The 14,019-nt window shown below is 41.1% G+C and overlaps 1 protein-coding gene across 3 annotated transcripts in view; it reads right to left on the reverse strand.

Annotated features, from left to right (window-relative positions):
* Nucleotides 1-14,019, reverse strand: part of LOC307047655 (leucine-rich repeat and fibronectin type-III domain-containing protein 2) — a 178,604-nt gene that overhangs the window by 45,072 nt on the left and 119,513 nt on the right. For all 3 annotated transcript variants that reach the window (XM_079694744.1, XM_079694743.1, XM_079694745.1), the window contains one exon: nucleotides 12,574-12,660. The gene's annotated coding sequence lies outside the window, so the exon portion shown is untranslated. The remainder of the gene's footprint in view (nucleotides 1-12,573; nucleotides 12,661-14,019) is intronic.

Here is a 14,019-nt window from a genome sequence, read left to right on the forward strand (position 1 = left end):
TAGGTGGTCACCACACAAGCCCCCCACAATTCAAACAGGGCAAAATAAATCCTCGCGCCCGTGGAGGAAGCACCATAGGGGCCTACGAGGGTGTGGTCGCAGGTGGGGACCGGGCCATGAAACGGGCCACGAAAGGGGGCCGCAGGAGCGGGTAGGGGTCCTAACGAGGGCACCCCCACCGGGGGCGGGCCGCAGCAGGAGCTGAGGCGTCCCCGGAAAGCAGGAGAGCAACCCGGCCGCAGGCAGACGTGCCGCGGCAACGGGCATGAAGTCCTCAGCAGGCGCCGAGGCGTCCCCGGGAAGCAGGAGAGCAACCCGGCCGCAGGCAGACGTGCCACGGCGGCGGGCATGAAGTCCTCAGCAGATGCTGAGGCGTCCCCGGGAAGCAGGAGAGCAACCCGGCCGCAGGCAGACGTGCCACGGGGGCGGGCATGAAGTCCTCAGCAGGTGCTGAGGCGTCCCCGGGAAGCAGGAGAGGAACCCGGCCGCAGGCAGACGTGCCGCGGCGGCGGGCATGAAATCCCCGGGAAGCAGGACAGGCCAGACAGGGTCCCGGAGCGTGCCACCCATGGGTCGATGGAGCATGGGCGACGTCCGGAACTGTTAAGGCGAGACGGGGTCCAGGAGTGCACCACCCAGGCATCGATGAAAACCTGAGTGGCGTCTGGAACCACCGTCGATGTGGTGAAAAAGGTGAGAGTGTCCACATGAGGTCAACCGGCTGGTCGAACCTCCTCTCCGGCACCAGAAAACTCAGAAGGGCCGATAGCCGTTAGCACTAGCCGTTAGCACTAGCCGTTAGCCGCTAGCTAGCAGCCTTGGGTAGCTGCTAGCCGTCGTTAGCCGCACGTGGTTAGCAGCCGGGATGTGCAGTCGCACGCCCCGAAGAACAAACCCACGAGGTAGCAATGGGGTTGCTGGTCGACCCAGCAGGTCGTGCATCGTCCCCCTGTTGTATAGAAAGCCGATGCGGGAACGGCGAGCAACGTCCCCAGCCTTCTGCGGAGCGCGCACCGAGCCTCAGTGCCGGTGGCAGCCATGGACGTCTCCAATCAAACCCCGGCATTTCGAGAAAGGAAAACGGGTTCCTTTTGCCGTGTTCGGCTCCGTCCAGGAAACTTCCCAAGACGTATCGGGGTCACCAGTGTAGTGCCGAGGATATGGAGTCAGAGGCGGTGCAAGGAAGGTGCAGAAATAGTAATTTATTAACAAGCTGCAAGGGACATGTTGTCGGGTCGCAGCCCGGGTCGACAAGAGAGAGCCAAGAGGGCACACACTATATATAGGTAACCCATAACATGTCCGTGTGGGAACAATAACCGCAACTGTAGTTCCTAGTTTGAATTGTGTCCCAGTGGTTAAATAGGTGGTCACCACAGTAGTAATATTTTGTTTTGATATTATTGTTTTGTATTAACTACTAGACCGCTGGGTCATGTTAAGACCATCTTTTCTGTGTTGCTGTGGGTTTTTTCCATCGCTTTTGTGTTAAAAATATCAAAACAATAACTAAATATATCCGTCATAAACTAAACCAGAAACAGCAGTATATTTTATTTTGTTAACACTGTAAACTTGACAGCTTTTTAACCTTTTTAACCCAAACCACCTACTGGTTAAAGCACGTTATTAGACGTTTAGAGTAATGCAATGCAGGTAGATTGTGCTACCTGCTTGAAATGGGATGGAACCACGTCAGACTGTCCAAAACTGGATTTGAACGGGTCCACCGCGTCCCCCCCTCCCCCACCCCGTCCCCAGAACTACACATGCTGGCTATTGTGTTTCGCAACATGTTCTCTATCTATGGCACGTCTCTACTGGGAGTTGTAGTTCTAAAAGACGTTTTCGTATTTCCCATAATAAGAAGTTGCCAGTATTAAACTGTGTACATCCCTGGAGGTTTAGGGGATAGGAAACACTCAAATTTAAAACATATAATTAATAAATGGGTGAAAATTGCTTGTGCCCATAATGGGTAGCATTAATATATACCCACATACCAGCTAAGGTCAGAAGAGCTTTATTTAACAGCTGGTCTTATGTCTGTGACCCCTCCTGTTGTTAATTGATAAGCCTGAAACATGCACTTGTCAAGGTTCAGAGGCAAATTTGGCAAATATGGCAGTAGCCATCGATCATCTTAAGATAAGATATACTTTATTGATCCCAAGTTGGAAACATTTGCGTTACATCAGCATGTGTAACAGTTGTAAATATGCAGTGGTGTTTATTTTTAAATCATTTAGTATAATCACACAAATTCTGTGTTTTATATTTAATAATTCTGTGTTCTTTATTTATTGATCGTTCCATACCTGACAAGGCCGGAGATGAAATATCTATATACATCCTATAAGAGTATAATACATTATGTATAATATCAGTTAAAATAAGTGCTTCAACATAGTTAACATTGCTGGAGGTATGCACAAATATTGATAAATGTCTTGTAATGCACTATTGAGGAACCTGCGACCCAAGTTTTTCATTCATTGCATAACTACACCGTTTGTGTATATATGTCAATAAACCTTAGAAAATCTTGAAATCTTGAAAGGGATGTGCAAAATAGTCATTATATACAGTCTTTAATTAACTATTAGTAGAGAATAACGAGTAATGAATATACTTTATAGGGATCCTATTAATATCTAATAATACAAATAATGAAATTCAATAACATGCTTTAACCACCAGGTGTCCCTTTCTATCAGCTGTGCACCTTTATAGTGTAAATACAGCCTATCTACCAATTGGATCAAATATAAAAGTCAGCCGAATTAGTGTTGACATTGCGAGGAGACGTATTGTGTGAAAATAAATGTAAGATGTTTTTTAATTGCTGATATATTTATGATCCACGTCACGTTTTCAGTGTTGGCGGCAGTTCCTCATGTTTGTCTAGAAATCTTCTCATCAGGGCTCTATAAATAGAGAACTACGGCAGATATGTAATATTTAATGACGCCGAACCGTGTATTACAATGCCGTTATGTGATGACTTTCAAAGAGAAAAGCAAGCACACTCGGAATAAAGTATTATTTTATTTTTTTTAAATGTTTTCGGTCTGTTTCCGGTATTTGTTAATGACGATGTGATGTGAGATGTGAGACTGGAATTGCACAGGGGAAAATAACGTATCTTTAGATGCGGATTTTGTTAAACTAATACGTTTGCGCTGTGGACCAACACTATACATTGACGGGGAAAGGGGTAGCAATAAAGATAACACCATTACACAGTTAACAGAACAAGGCAACATAACAGAAATAATATAGATAGCAGCGTCCCTAGCAACCACCTTGCTAACAATGAAAACGTTCTATGGACGCAATTTCCTGAAGTAATCTTCGTAATAACTAGCAAACTAAAGATCATGTACATCCACTGCACACATAATCTGAAATAACAACTCCTATTTCTCGCATCAAATGACATCAAAACGCATTTTAATGGCCAAACTAACTTTAAAATAGGCATTTTCCACCGAGAATAAAACGAAGTCCGGCCATGTTTCTTTTTTCTGCAGGGAGAAATTTGAAGATCACGTGACATAGACGCCAGCCATTGGAATGAATGGGGTTTGTCAAACAGAGCAGATGGTGTAGTCCTAAACGATACCTGGGGATTCTGGGCAGTGTAGTGTCTTCTGCCATCCTTTACTCCGAAAAAATATTTGTTTCTCCGAATCGAAGGGGAAAAATACAAAAGCATTGTACACCATTTAAACCAATCAAGGTTGTGTAATTAACAAGGATAATCTGTTGTTTTTTAGTCGATGAGTAGTGCAGATATCACTGTAAAATCAATCGACAGTAAGGGGAATACTTACTTCCGGGTGTACAATTCTCCGTTATCCAATGGGAATGGACGCTCACATTGCCTTTAAGGGCAGCCGACACAAACGAATGCCGTGCTTCCATGAGCGTCAAATCCCGCAGCAGATGGGAATACATTGCAATCAGTTGAAAGCTATTTGCGTCCCTTTATGAAGCTGAAGGAGCCTAGGAGCGTCACAATTGCACGCCACGGGACCCTGACCAAACGTCGCTCCTGGACGATTATGGAGTGAGAGTGTGTTGATTGATAAGCAAGATCAATAAGCTGTTGAGCCCTGCGCCACCCGGTACTTTTACCTTGGGTCCAACTTCAAAAATCAAATGCCCACCCACAAATTTAGGTCGGCCACAATATTCTGAACATTGCGCAATTCGATAATATGCCCTCAAGTCAGAATATTGCCCCATTGGAAATGGATTCAACAGTCTAATATTCTGAAAATACACATTCTCTATGCTATAAACAGAAGCACATGGCTTATTATCCTGCAAAATGAGAGACAGAGTAAGCTTTTACAATAATTTCAGAATATAGTTTATATTGGGAAGTTCATCCTGGCTTATAATTGGCCATGTGCTTCTTGTTGTCTTGTGTAGCATTGTACTTTTTTAGCAATAGACCGTTGATCTTCTTTAAGGAAAGATTGATAGTTATATTATATGCAATTTGTTCATATCATAATAATTGTTCTATGTCTTTTTTCATTTACTAAGTATAGAACACGTTGTTGTTTCATTGTTAAGATAAGGAGTCAGCCCAGGGCTTTAAAATCTAACCATATTCAATCCCAAATATGTTTTCTTTTACATTACTCTTACATTACATTACATTGCATTTAGCTGACGCTTTTATCCAAAGCGACTTACAGTAAGTACATTCGACCAGGAAGATACAACCTTGAAGAAAACAGAATCATATAAGGTCATCAGTTTTCATAGAGCCAACATACATACACATTACTTCCAAGTCTGTATACTCGACCAAAAAAAATAAAGTTCCCTCCTGTTCCCTACTGCGTTAGCTGTTTGAAGGGAGTTGTCCGACACTAAAAACCAACAGTGACAGGAGTCCGAATGACTATTTCAACACAGTTTATATTGTTTTCAGTGGTAGTGGATCTCATAGCAACTCTAGTAGCTGACTTCTCTCTCTGTATCTTTGATCACTATTCTTTCATCTTTTGTGTGCCTGGGACTGGCACAAAATTGCTGCATGGCATGATATATGACTTTCCATCTCAGCAGCGTATGAAAAATAAATTAGATTTCCCTACACCATTTCCTGATCAGCCCCCACCACCAGCCTTTCCTCCCTTTCATCACACCTGCCATCCTCATCCTGCAGATGCACGTGGCAGCTGGGCTGTGAAGCAGCTGAAGGTGGGTTCATACTGAGTGTGTCGGAGAAGCTTTGTTAAAACTCTCTACTCTTTATGTCTGGTGGTGTTCTAGCAATGCCATTCATAATATGATTCCCCCAAATAAGTCCACTGAAAAATGCATAGGCCTACTTTGATGTCTTTTTTTTTTTAGTCAAACATATTTTACCGTAACTGTGAGACTACATTTAAAAAGCATTAGATTATGTGACTTTAAAGGATTGTAACTTCCATTAGTTACTTGAAGAACAGTTTTCACCACCATTTTTATGACACAAAACTTCTTGTTAACCTTTGACCTATTTCCAAAATGTCTAAGTCTCCTCAACACAGAAACTTGAAAAATAGGGCAGAGGGCAAAAAATACCAAAGCTTTTTTTGTTAAGTAATACAAGACAGAATGATATGAGGATCTCCGCGCTACAGCTGCTCCGTGCATGCATGCAGTGACATGTAATATCCAAGGATTAGAGACTGTTGGATGCGGCTGTTTTGAGCATTGCAATACATTTATTTGTATTATGTTTTTTTTATGATTAGAGACGGTTGGATGCTGCTGTTTTGAGCATTGCAAAATATTTATTTTCATGTTATTTATTTATGATTATCCTTAGGCTCAGCAAAGATTTGATGTCAGCTGTTGCTGTCTTTTTTTCTATAGCTAATAGTTACTGAAATAGAGCCCTGCTGTTTTATCAGGGCCTTTTCTTTAAATATAATTTTAAAATGTCGATACAGTAGCCCCTTTTTTTAAATGTCTATGCTTAAGTTGTTATAGATGTTGCAATCTGCTTTGTGTAGCGTGGTTCAACAAACAAGTAAGTGCATTCATTGGGTGGTATCAGAGAGTTACGAGGGTCTGTAAATGCAATGAAAACATTTGGCCACAGCAAATCATTTATATTAAACATGTAATTTTTACTTTTGAATACTTCAGTACAAAGGATGTATTGAATAATTTAAGTGATATATATGTACACATATAAATCATTAGTCAAAACAGGGCTAAATTTGATTTAGTTATAAAAGGTATAATATGTGGAAAACTGAAGAGCCGTTTGGGAGCCGAAAGAACCGGCTCTTCTTGGTGAGCCGAGCCAAATGATCCGGCTCACCAAGAAGAGCCAGAATTCCCATCACTAAAATCAAGCCAGGGTTTCTCTCTCCAGCTGAGAGCGCGTTCACGTGAAAGGGGCGGGGTTAGCAACATTTAACACATAGATCACAAACAGGGACAAGTCAGAGCCGTATCTGGGACAAGTGTACTGACAGCGCAGCGTCATACTTCATTAAAGAAAAGCAAACTAATATTAGACAAATATGAACTTTAAACATCCATGATTTAAACATATAATCCAGGATACAAGCCACATAGTTGTACCTGCAAGGTGCATACAGAACAACTGGTTACAAAATAAATAAACTACTATAAAGTGTTTGAAAGCGTACAAGAGTTTTATGATATCACTGCCCCATCTAGACACGAGTGGATCTGACTTTAATTACATTTGAGTTGAGTGTTTCGTCAACCTAATGTGTTGCTTAAGATAATAACCTACTTCTGCATATAGTATGTGACACTGTGAGTGTTGCACGGCCAGATACGGCTCGAGAAGCTGACTCAGATAAGGAAATTATACATTATGATGTTATATGATCGATGATCTTATTGATGATGTGATATGAATGATAATTGCGACACGTCGCCGTCTTCTCTGCATATGGCAGTTTAAACTTTCCTTTATCCTGTAATATGACTTGATAGATTTAAACTCTGCACACTGAGCTCTGATTGGTCAGCAGCGGTGCTTTCACTGAGTTGATCTCTTTTCTATTGACGCCGGAGGTGGGCAGCGCCAGGTAAAAAAGATGTTTAGCCTTCCCAAACCTGAGCCTCACACGCTGCCTAGTTCAGACATTGAATGACTTCAGGCAGGAGTCATTTTTTGATAACTTGTGGGATGAAGTGTTGGACATTTCTGAGCAATGTGATAATGCAATACAGCCAGCAGCAAAACGACAAAAACGACTGAGCTCTAAACTTGCTGAAAGCTTCGTACTGACTACTGTTGGACAGAGAGAGACAGAACAAGATAAACACGGGTGTCGTACAGCCTTTTTCTACCCTGTCATTGATCAGAGGCTCAATGAGCTTAATAGACGGTTTTCAAACACAAACTGTGACATGATGAATAGCATCCAAGCTCTTAACCCCAAAAGTGATGCATTTCTGAAGGAGACAACTCTGTTTTCATTTGCTCATTTGTATGATGCAAATATTGAGGACTCGGGGCATGAACTACATCAGTTCAGCAGAATTTTAGATAGGAAAATAAAGACTGGGATGCAGAGACCTGATAGTACAGTGGAGCTTGTTCAGTTCATTGAGCCTTATAAATAAGTGTTTTTTGAGCTCTTCAGACTTTGCAAAATAGCAGTCGCAATCCCAGTCAGTTCTGCTTCCTGTGAGCTTTGAAGCTGGTCAAAACTTTTCTCAGATCCATCATAACTGATGAGAGACTGAGCAATCTGGGTGTGCTTAGTATTGAGTCAAGGAGGTCAAAGGCTTTGAATCTTGACTTATTTGTTGATCGGTTTGCCAAAAAACACAAAAGCCGCAGGATTTTGTTGCTGTAATGTGACATTTTGGGAAGGAAACTACAGCCTGGGATGCAGACACCCTTATGTAAAGTAGAGATGTAACTGTTCATTGCCTTTATTTTTATATGTAAATCTGTGTGTTTTCCAGATATCACTGTTTTACGTTTATTAGAAATGTGACAGAATAGACGAAACTGATTAGTGCACGTGCAGAACAGGTGTGCATTCTGTATTCAGTCTTCATGTTTGTTAAATAGCCTACTTGTCTGTGCTTATGGGAAATAATACATCTGAAATCTATGTTTTCTATCTACGTATATCCATGTATTTTATTTAAGTCAACATTTACGATTTGTAGACTTGTACATTAAATCCTTTTCTGTGGATTTAAAAATGTATATTTTCTCATACTCTTGTTGCGTAAACTTGTTGATTGGTTTGCCAAAAAAAACGCAGGATTTTGTTGCTGTAATGTGAGATTTTGGGAAGGAAACTACAGCCTGGGATGCAGACACCCTTATGTAAAGTAGAGATGTAACTGTTCATTGCCTTTATTTTTATATAAATATGATATGGTGTTAGTGCAAAAATTGTACTATAACTTAAGCTGAAGCTAACAGTAATAACTATCTATCAGTAATAACTATCTATCTAAGATCTATCTGAAATAAAACAAGTGTACTGAAACAAATACCAATAACTGTATTGCATTGTTTTCTTATGCCCAATTACTTCATACTGTCTAGTTCTCTTTTTCGTCCTGCATTTATTGTGCCCCCCTCAGAAAATAACTGGCCCCCCAGTGGCCCCCCCAGTCAAATTGGTCTAGAACCGCCACTGGTTGAACTGGCTTCATCGTACAGGGCACTGGAAGCAGTAACGTGTAACTCAGCAGAATCTGAGAAGAGCAGCACCAGCTGCAAGAGCTGTGCCTTTTACTGTTTACTTCACTGTGTTTCCCTTCATTAGAACAGCTGAATAGAGATCGAGGCTGCTTCAACCACACACACCTCAACACACATCGAACTACCAGAGTATTCCCCCTAATACTCGTTTTATGAAGGAGATGTCCAGTCACCGCATGATGTGTGTGTGTTTGTGCTCAGCTCCGCTCTGTGTGTGTGTGTGTTCGGTGTGTTGCTTGTGTGTGTCCGACACCACCAGCATTTGTTTTCAAATTACCACGAACAGTAATTTACACAAATCTGGTTTTCCATAGTTATATGTGTATTTCCAAGTGAAAGAAATGTGTTTAATCTTAATCTCGATGTAGTGCTATGTCCTGCCGGTGTGCACCGGAACGAACGACACTATCATAAACAAATACACACAAACACACACGCACACCCTGGCGACCGGACATATTCTTCATAAAACTAATAATATGGCATAATAATCGGGCAGTTCGATGTGTTTAATCATAAGAAGGTGTCTGTGCGAACGAGAAAGTATAACGCACAAGTTAATTAACCATGGCCTCGTTTTATTTATGATTCTCTCTATGAACCCTCCAGGGCTCCGTAGTATTGACATGTCATCACTGAAGGCAATTGCGGTTTCCAAATGAGGTGAAATGTCCATACACTGTATAGCAGACTTTTGGAACATTTTGCATTTGTTTTACAAAAAAGGTCATGCCTTACTTAGAATTTCTGCAGTGTTACTTAATACCTAGAAACAATTCAATATAGAAGCGGGACCACTGTAGATGTTATTGGACTAAAACACATGGACCTGTCACACTTAGCATGTCATTTGAAAGTTAACATCTACAGTGTGTTTGCAGAATGTTTTCATTAAGATATCACACTTGCAGACTTATGGGATGAAGGGGGGAACTAATTGAAACAATATAGTATTTCCCAAGACATTCCTCAGAGGAAAGCAACTTCTTTATAAAGCCTCAGCTTGTCGACTCTTGTATTGTAGGTCAGAAAGCATTCAAGCTTTCACTCATTGCGGTTTAAAAATGTAACTCTTTTTAACTGTGTTTTACATACATATTCTCACCTTCTCGTTCTCCCTTCAAAAATGATACCTTAATGGAGATATGCGACGCGCCTTGTCCATGTTATAAAATATCCTTTTATGAATCATGCAGGAGAGGTTTTCAATTTATACTGATGCACTTTATATTATGTTCACATACAGTGAGCGCAAATCCAGTCCACGCCTGCATTCTTGTTTATCTCAGGGTCAGTAAAAAGCTGTGCATTGTTTTTAGCTGTTTATCTGTTCTTTATGAACCTGCCCTATATCTATCATTTCTATTTGAGTGCCAAAACAAGCTAGACATCACTTCATCCTCTTCAAGTACTCTAAGCTAGACGTACTTTGGATCAAAATAAATCCCCCGCAGCACGACTTTAAGCATTGTTTTGCTGCAGGTGCTACAAAGACCGAATCCAAGCACGTGGCACAATTATTCTGCATATCGCCTTCTTAGTTTTTTCACTTTGTGTGACCTTCGCAAACCCCCTGAGTGGGAATGCGTAAAGCCTCAAAAGCCTGAATCACTCTTTGAATCCCCATTAGAAGACTGATCTGCAGTGATCAGAAGTGTTCATCAAGAACCTAGGACAGCTTCCACTGAGGCTTGGAATTGCCACTTGCTTTACAGTAGTGACAACATCAATGGCAGAGCTGTATACTGTAGCCTCATTTAACAGCTGGGTGTTCTGCTGTGGTCACAGTGTCAAAACCATCATCACTGTCATCATCATCTTCACAAGCTGCTGCACCGGCATCTCCTTCGCTCAGTGTTGCGTATCATTCAATGCACGTCATATATAGGATGCATCCCTGCATACATGTATAGCATGTCAACAATTCTAACAACTTCAATATTCATTGGTTAGCAATGCAGTGACCAGAAAAGCAACTAGGAAGAAGTATGTAGGTTGTTGTACCAATGACTTGTCGTTTCAAGCAGTAAATTGCCACTTAGAGTTCTCTTGAAACCTTGAGAAGCAACACAGTTAAAACAATTTGGCTAGAAAGCCTCAACAACATGTTCTGACCTATCACTACCTTAAACACTGGGTGCTTCTATAAATAATAATGCTATCAAAAATATATTTTTTTTCTCTTTCAAATATTGTTGTCACTAGAGATATTAAATAATTGTTTTCACATTCAGTTGAGTATATTATGAGGTAAATTGACACACCAAAGCCTTCAGGAAGAGTGCCTGCTAATTTTGATAGTGGCCAAAAGATGGTACTTCAACTTCTGTGTTAGTCAGTTGATGCCATTGGGCCCAAACATACTTTTTCTAATTGCCTTACATGAGGAAAAACAAGGCTATAAATTAGCACAAAAAAAATCAGTGAGATTAACCAACTCCCCTATATGAACACTTGAAAAACCCTTATTGAAATCATTAGTTCTAAGTTGTAAAATGCGCTGAAAGCCGAATCTAGAGTTATGTTCCTCTCCATTCCTCTGACTTAGCTGAGTGACGCTGCTGATTGGAGGCAGGGCTAAAGCTGGCATGCTCTATGTGACCAATGTATCCGAAAGATCGCCTACGATCCAGGTATTTTTGTTCTTAAGTGTCAAGCAATTTAAGCTACATTCACAAGTGAGCAATTTTTAGTTGAGTGAAAAGGACCCCACCCACAACGCTGTATCCAGTTTTCTTTATACATCTATGACTTTAACAGGCAATATTGATGGTTTACATATCCCATAATGCATCCAATGTCCCGATTTCTATTGACACTTGATAAATTCCCATGTGCATTTAATTCTAAGGCTGCATTCCCTTGCATGCTTTTTCTTTTTGCTTTTAGTATGAACTGAATGTGCCCTAACAACTCTGTTTCATGTAGTACATACAATTCATTCATACTGCCCCATCATTACATTGCGCCTTGAACTATGACCTTATCATATATCCATTGCAGTTCACAGCGGGAAATTCCAATGAGCTGTCATCTGTCTGTGCTCTATCCTCGACCCAAGCCATGTAACAGATCATCCGCTGCTCAACTTTTGGGTTAGAATAGCGAGAAGCAGGCTTGCGGTATTTTGGCATTCGGCATTTGACATTCTAAATACTATGATGGTATGGATATTGCAAAGCTGAGTAAATGTATTGTCGCAATGACAATGAATAGCAGAGCAAATGTGTGGTCGCTATGACAATGAAATATGAAGGATTGCAGCATACTATGTGTTTAATTAACTTTTGTCACCAGTACAAAGACAGGCTACAGATGCAGGTAGGTGCAGACTATGCTCAGAGCACGGAGGCGGTATGCAAAGTACAATGTTTTATAAAAAAAGAGACACTGTAAAGTTTAATATGCAAGCTCATATAGTGAGTGGGAGGTGCTGTTTGCTTGTTTGATTTGTTTGTTTTCTACACAGTGTTAATGATATAAACCAAGCATTCAGCCATGTACCTGACTCATTCATTTGTCATGTGACATTTTTCTTTTCATCTGGCAGTTTTATAGGTTATTCAAGGCTAATAATTCATGCCTCCATTTCCTGAAACTAAGTATCACTCCTGGGCGGGAGATACATGTGGAAGCTAAGAATAATTCACCAACCAAATCTGGTGTTAAAGGCTCAAGTTTATCACCTTCCCCTGAGGTTTCTGTCACTTTTCTCATGTTGAAAGTCTTCTGCATTAGCGAATACATCCTGCCAAGGCCTGAGCTTGATAAGAATGGTCAAGGGCTTTTCAGGGGTAATTTCAGCCCTCAAAGTAAACAGGAAAAGTGAAAGGAAAAAAGCGTACCTATATCGTGTGGTATTGTGCCATACGGTCCCTCGAAAATACCTCAAGGCCACACATTCACACTCAGCGAGCAGGATGTAACGCAGCCTATAGAAAGAGAGAAAAAAATAAGGTTATGTCCCATTCAAATGTGAGGTTAAGCGTAGGAAATTCCAAGAGAAAGTCATGACATAACAAGCATTTTTTCCTCTCTTGTGAATATTGTACTGAATAATAAAATAGGCGCCTACATGAGAGTCATGTTAACCTCTGTATTTTGATACCATCTCACACAGATTCTAAACAAAGCATTTGCTGTGAGCCAATCATGCCCTTAAGCTTGGAAACCTTTTACAATTCAGGCAGCGCCATTGTGATTGATAAGGAATTATCTGCTTCTCAAAGAAAAGCCTATAAAAATCTCCTTAAAGCACAGTGTAGGAGGGAGGGGAGATTGAATTGGTTTATGGAAAATTATTGAAATAGAGCACAGCGGGTTGTTTGTGCAGGGCTACGGCTCCCAAGTGACATTATAATCTCGGCAAGGACTGAGCATTACTCGTCTCTATTCTCTTATTTTTCCTTGGCCAGTCATCCCTACAAGCTGTTTGCCTTCATAAACACACACTCCGAAAGCTGTATTGTTTGTTTACTTTGCAAGTATGTGTGGGAGTAAGAGTGCCGGTGTGCATGTGGCTGAATATGTTTGTGCTCATCTTCATGTATGATGAAAAAGACAAGGTCATGCATGTAAAAAACCCATTTTGGGGACATTAAATGAAGCAGAATACCACCATCTGCTCACAAAGCAATAGAAGGCTATGATATCTAGAAGTATTAAATAAAGGTGAGCATGTATTTTTATCCGAATGCTGTGAAGTCATAATCATGTTAAGGTAAGGAATTACAGGTTGCACCTTTTTTCCTTCTCCATTGATAGCATCTTTATATTTCACTCAGTGCTCATCTTACGAGGAGTTTACATGCTGCCTCCCTCATGTATTTCCCCTCCTTCGCAAGTTCTTCTTGATCCAGACTATCTTATTGGCACACACGCAACTGTTCCATCAATGCCTCTCTCAGTGGACCCATGACACGCCTTGTTCTCACGGATCAGATTTATTGTTTGACTTCCTGCTCACTCTTTCCTCGTGAACTTCAAGTCTGATGCGTTGAAAACTTGCAAGCGCTCCCCCAACGGAGCTTTGATTTCTGGAGCAGATCTGGCTCATCAACAGTTCTCCATCAGCCAGGGGACCCTAACAGAAAACAATCTAAGCCTCTGTTTTTAGCAGGTCCCTTGCTGGGCTTAGCTTGTCGATTTGCAGTTTTACAAACGCCAACACAGGATGCACTTCACGCTCACCTAAGAGACTGAACCTCCACTCAAACCATTCCCAACTGGAAATAGCTAAGCCGGAGTTATCGGAGAAGGTGGATGGTGGGTGGACCTGAGATTTGCCCATT

This window comes from Notothenia rossii (assembly GCF_949606895.1).
Source record: "Notothenia rossii genome assembly, chromosome: 7".
Taxonomy (NCBI): Eukaryota; Metazoa; Chordata; class Actinopteri; order Perciformes; family Nototheniidae; genus Notothenia; species Notothenia rossii.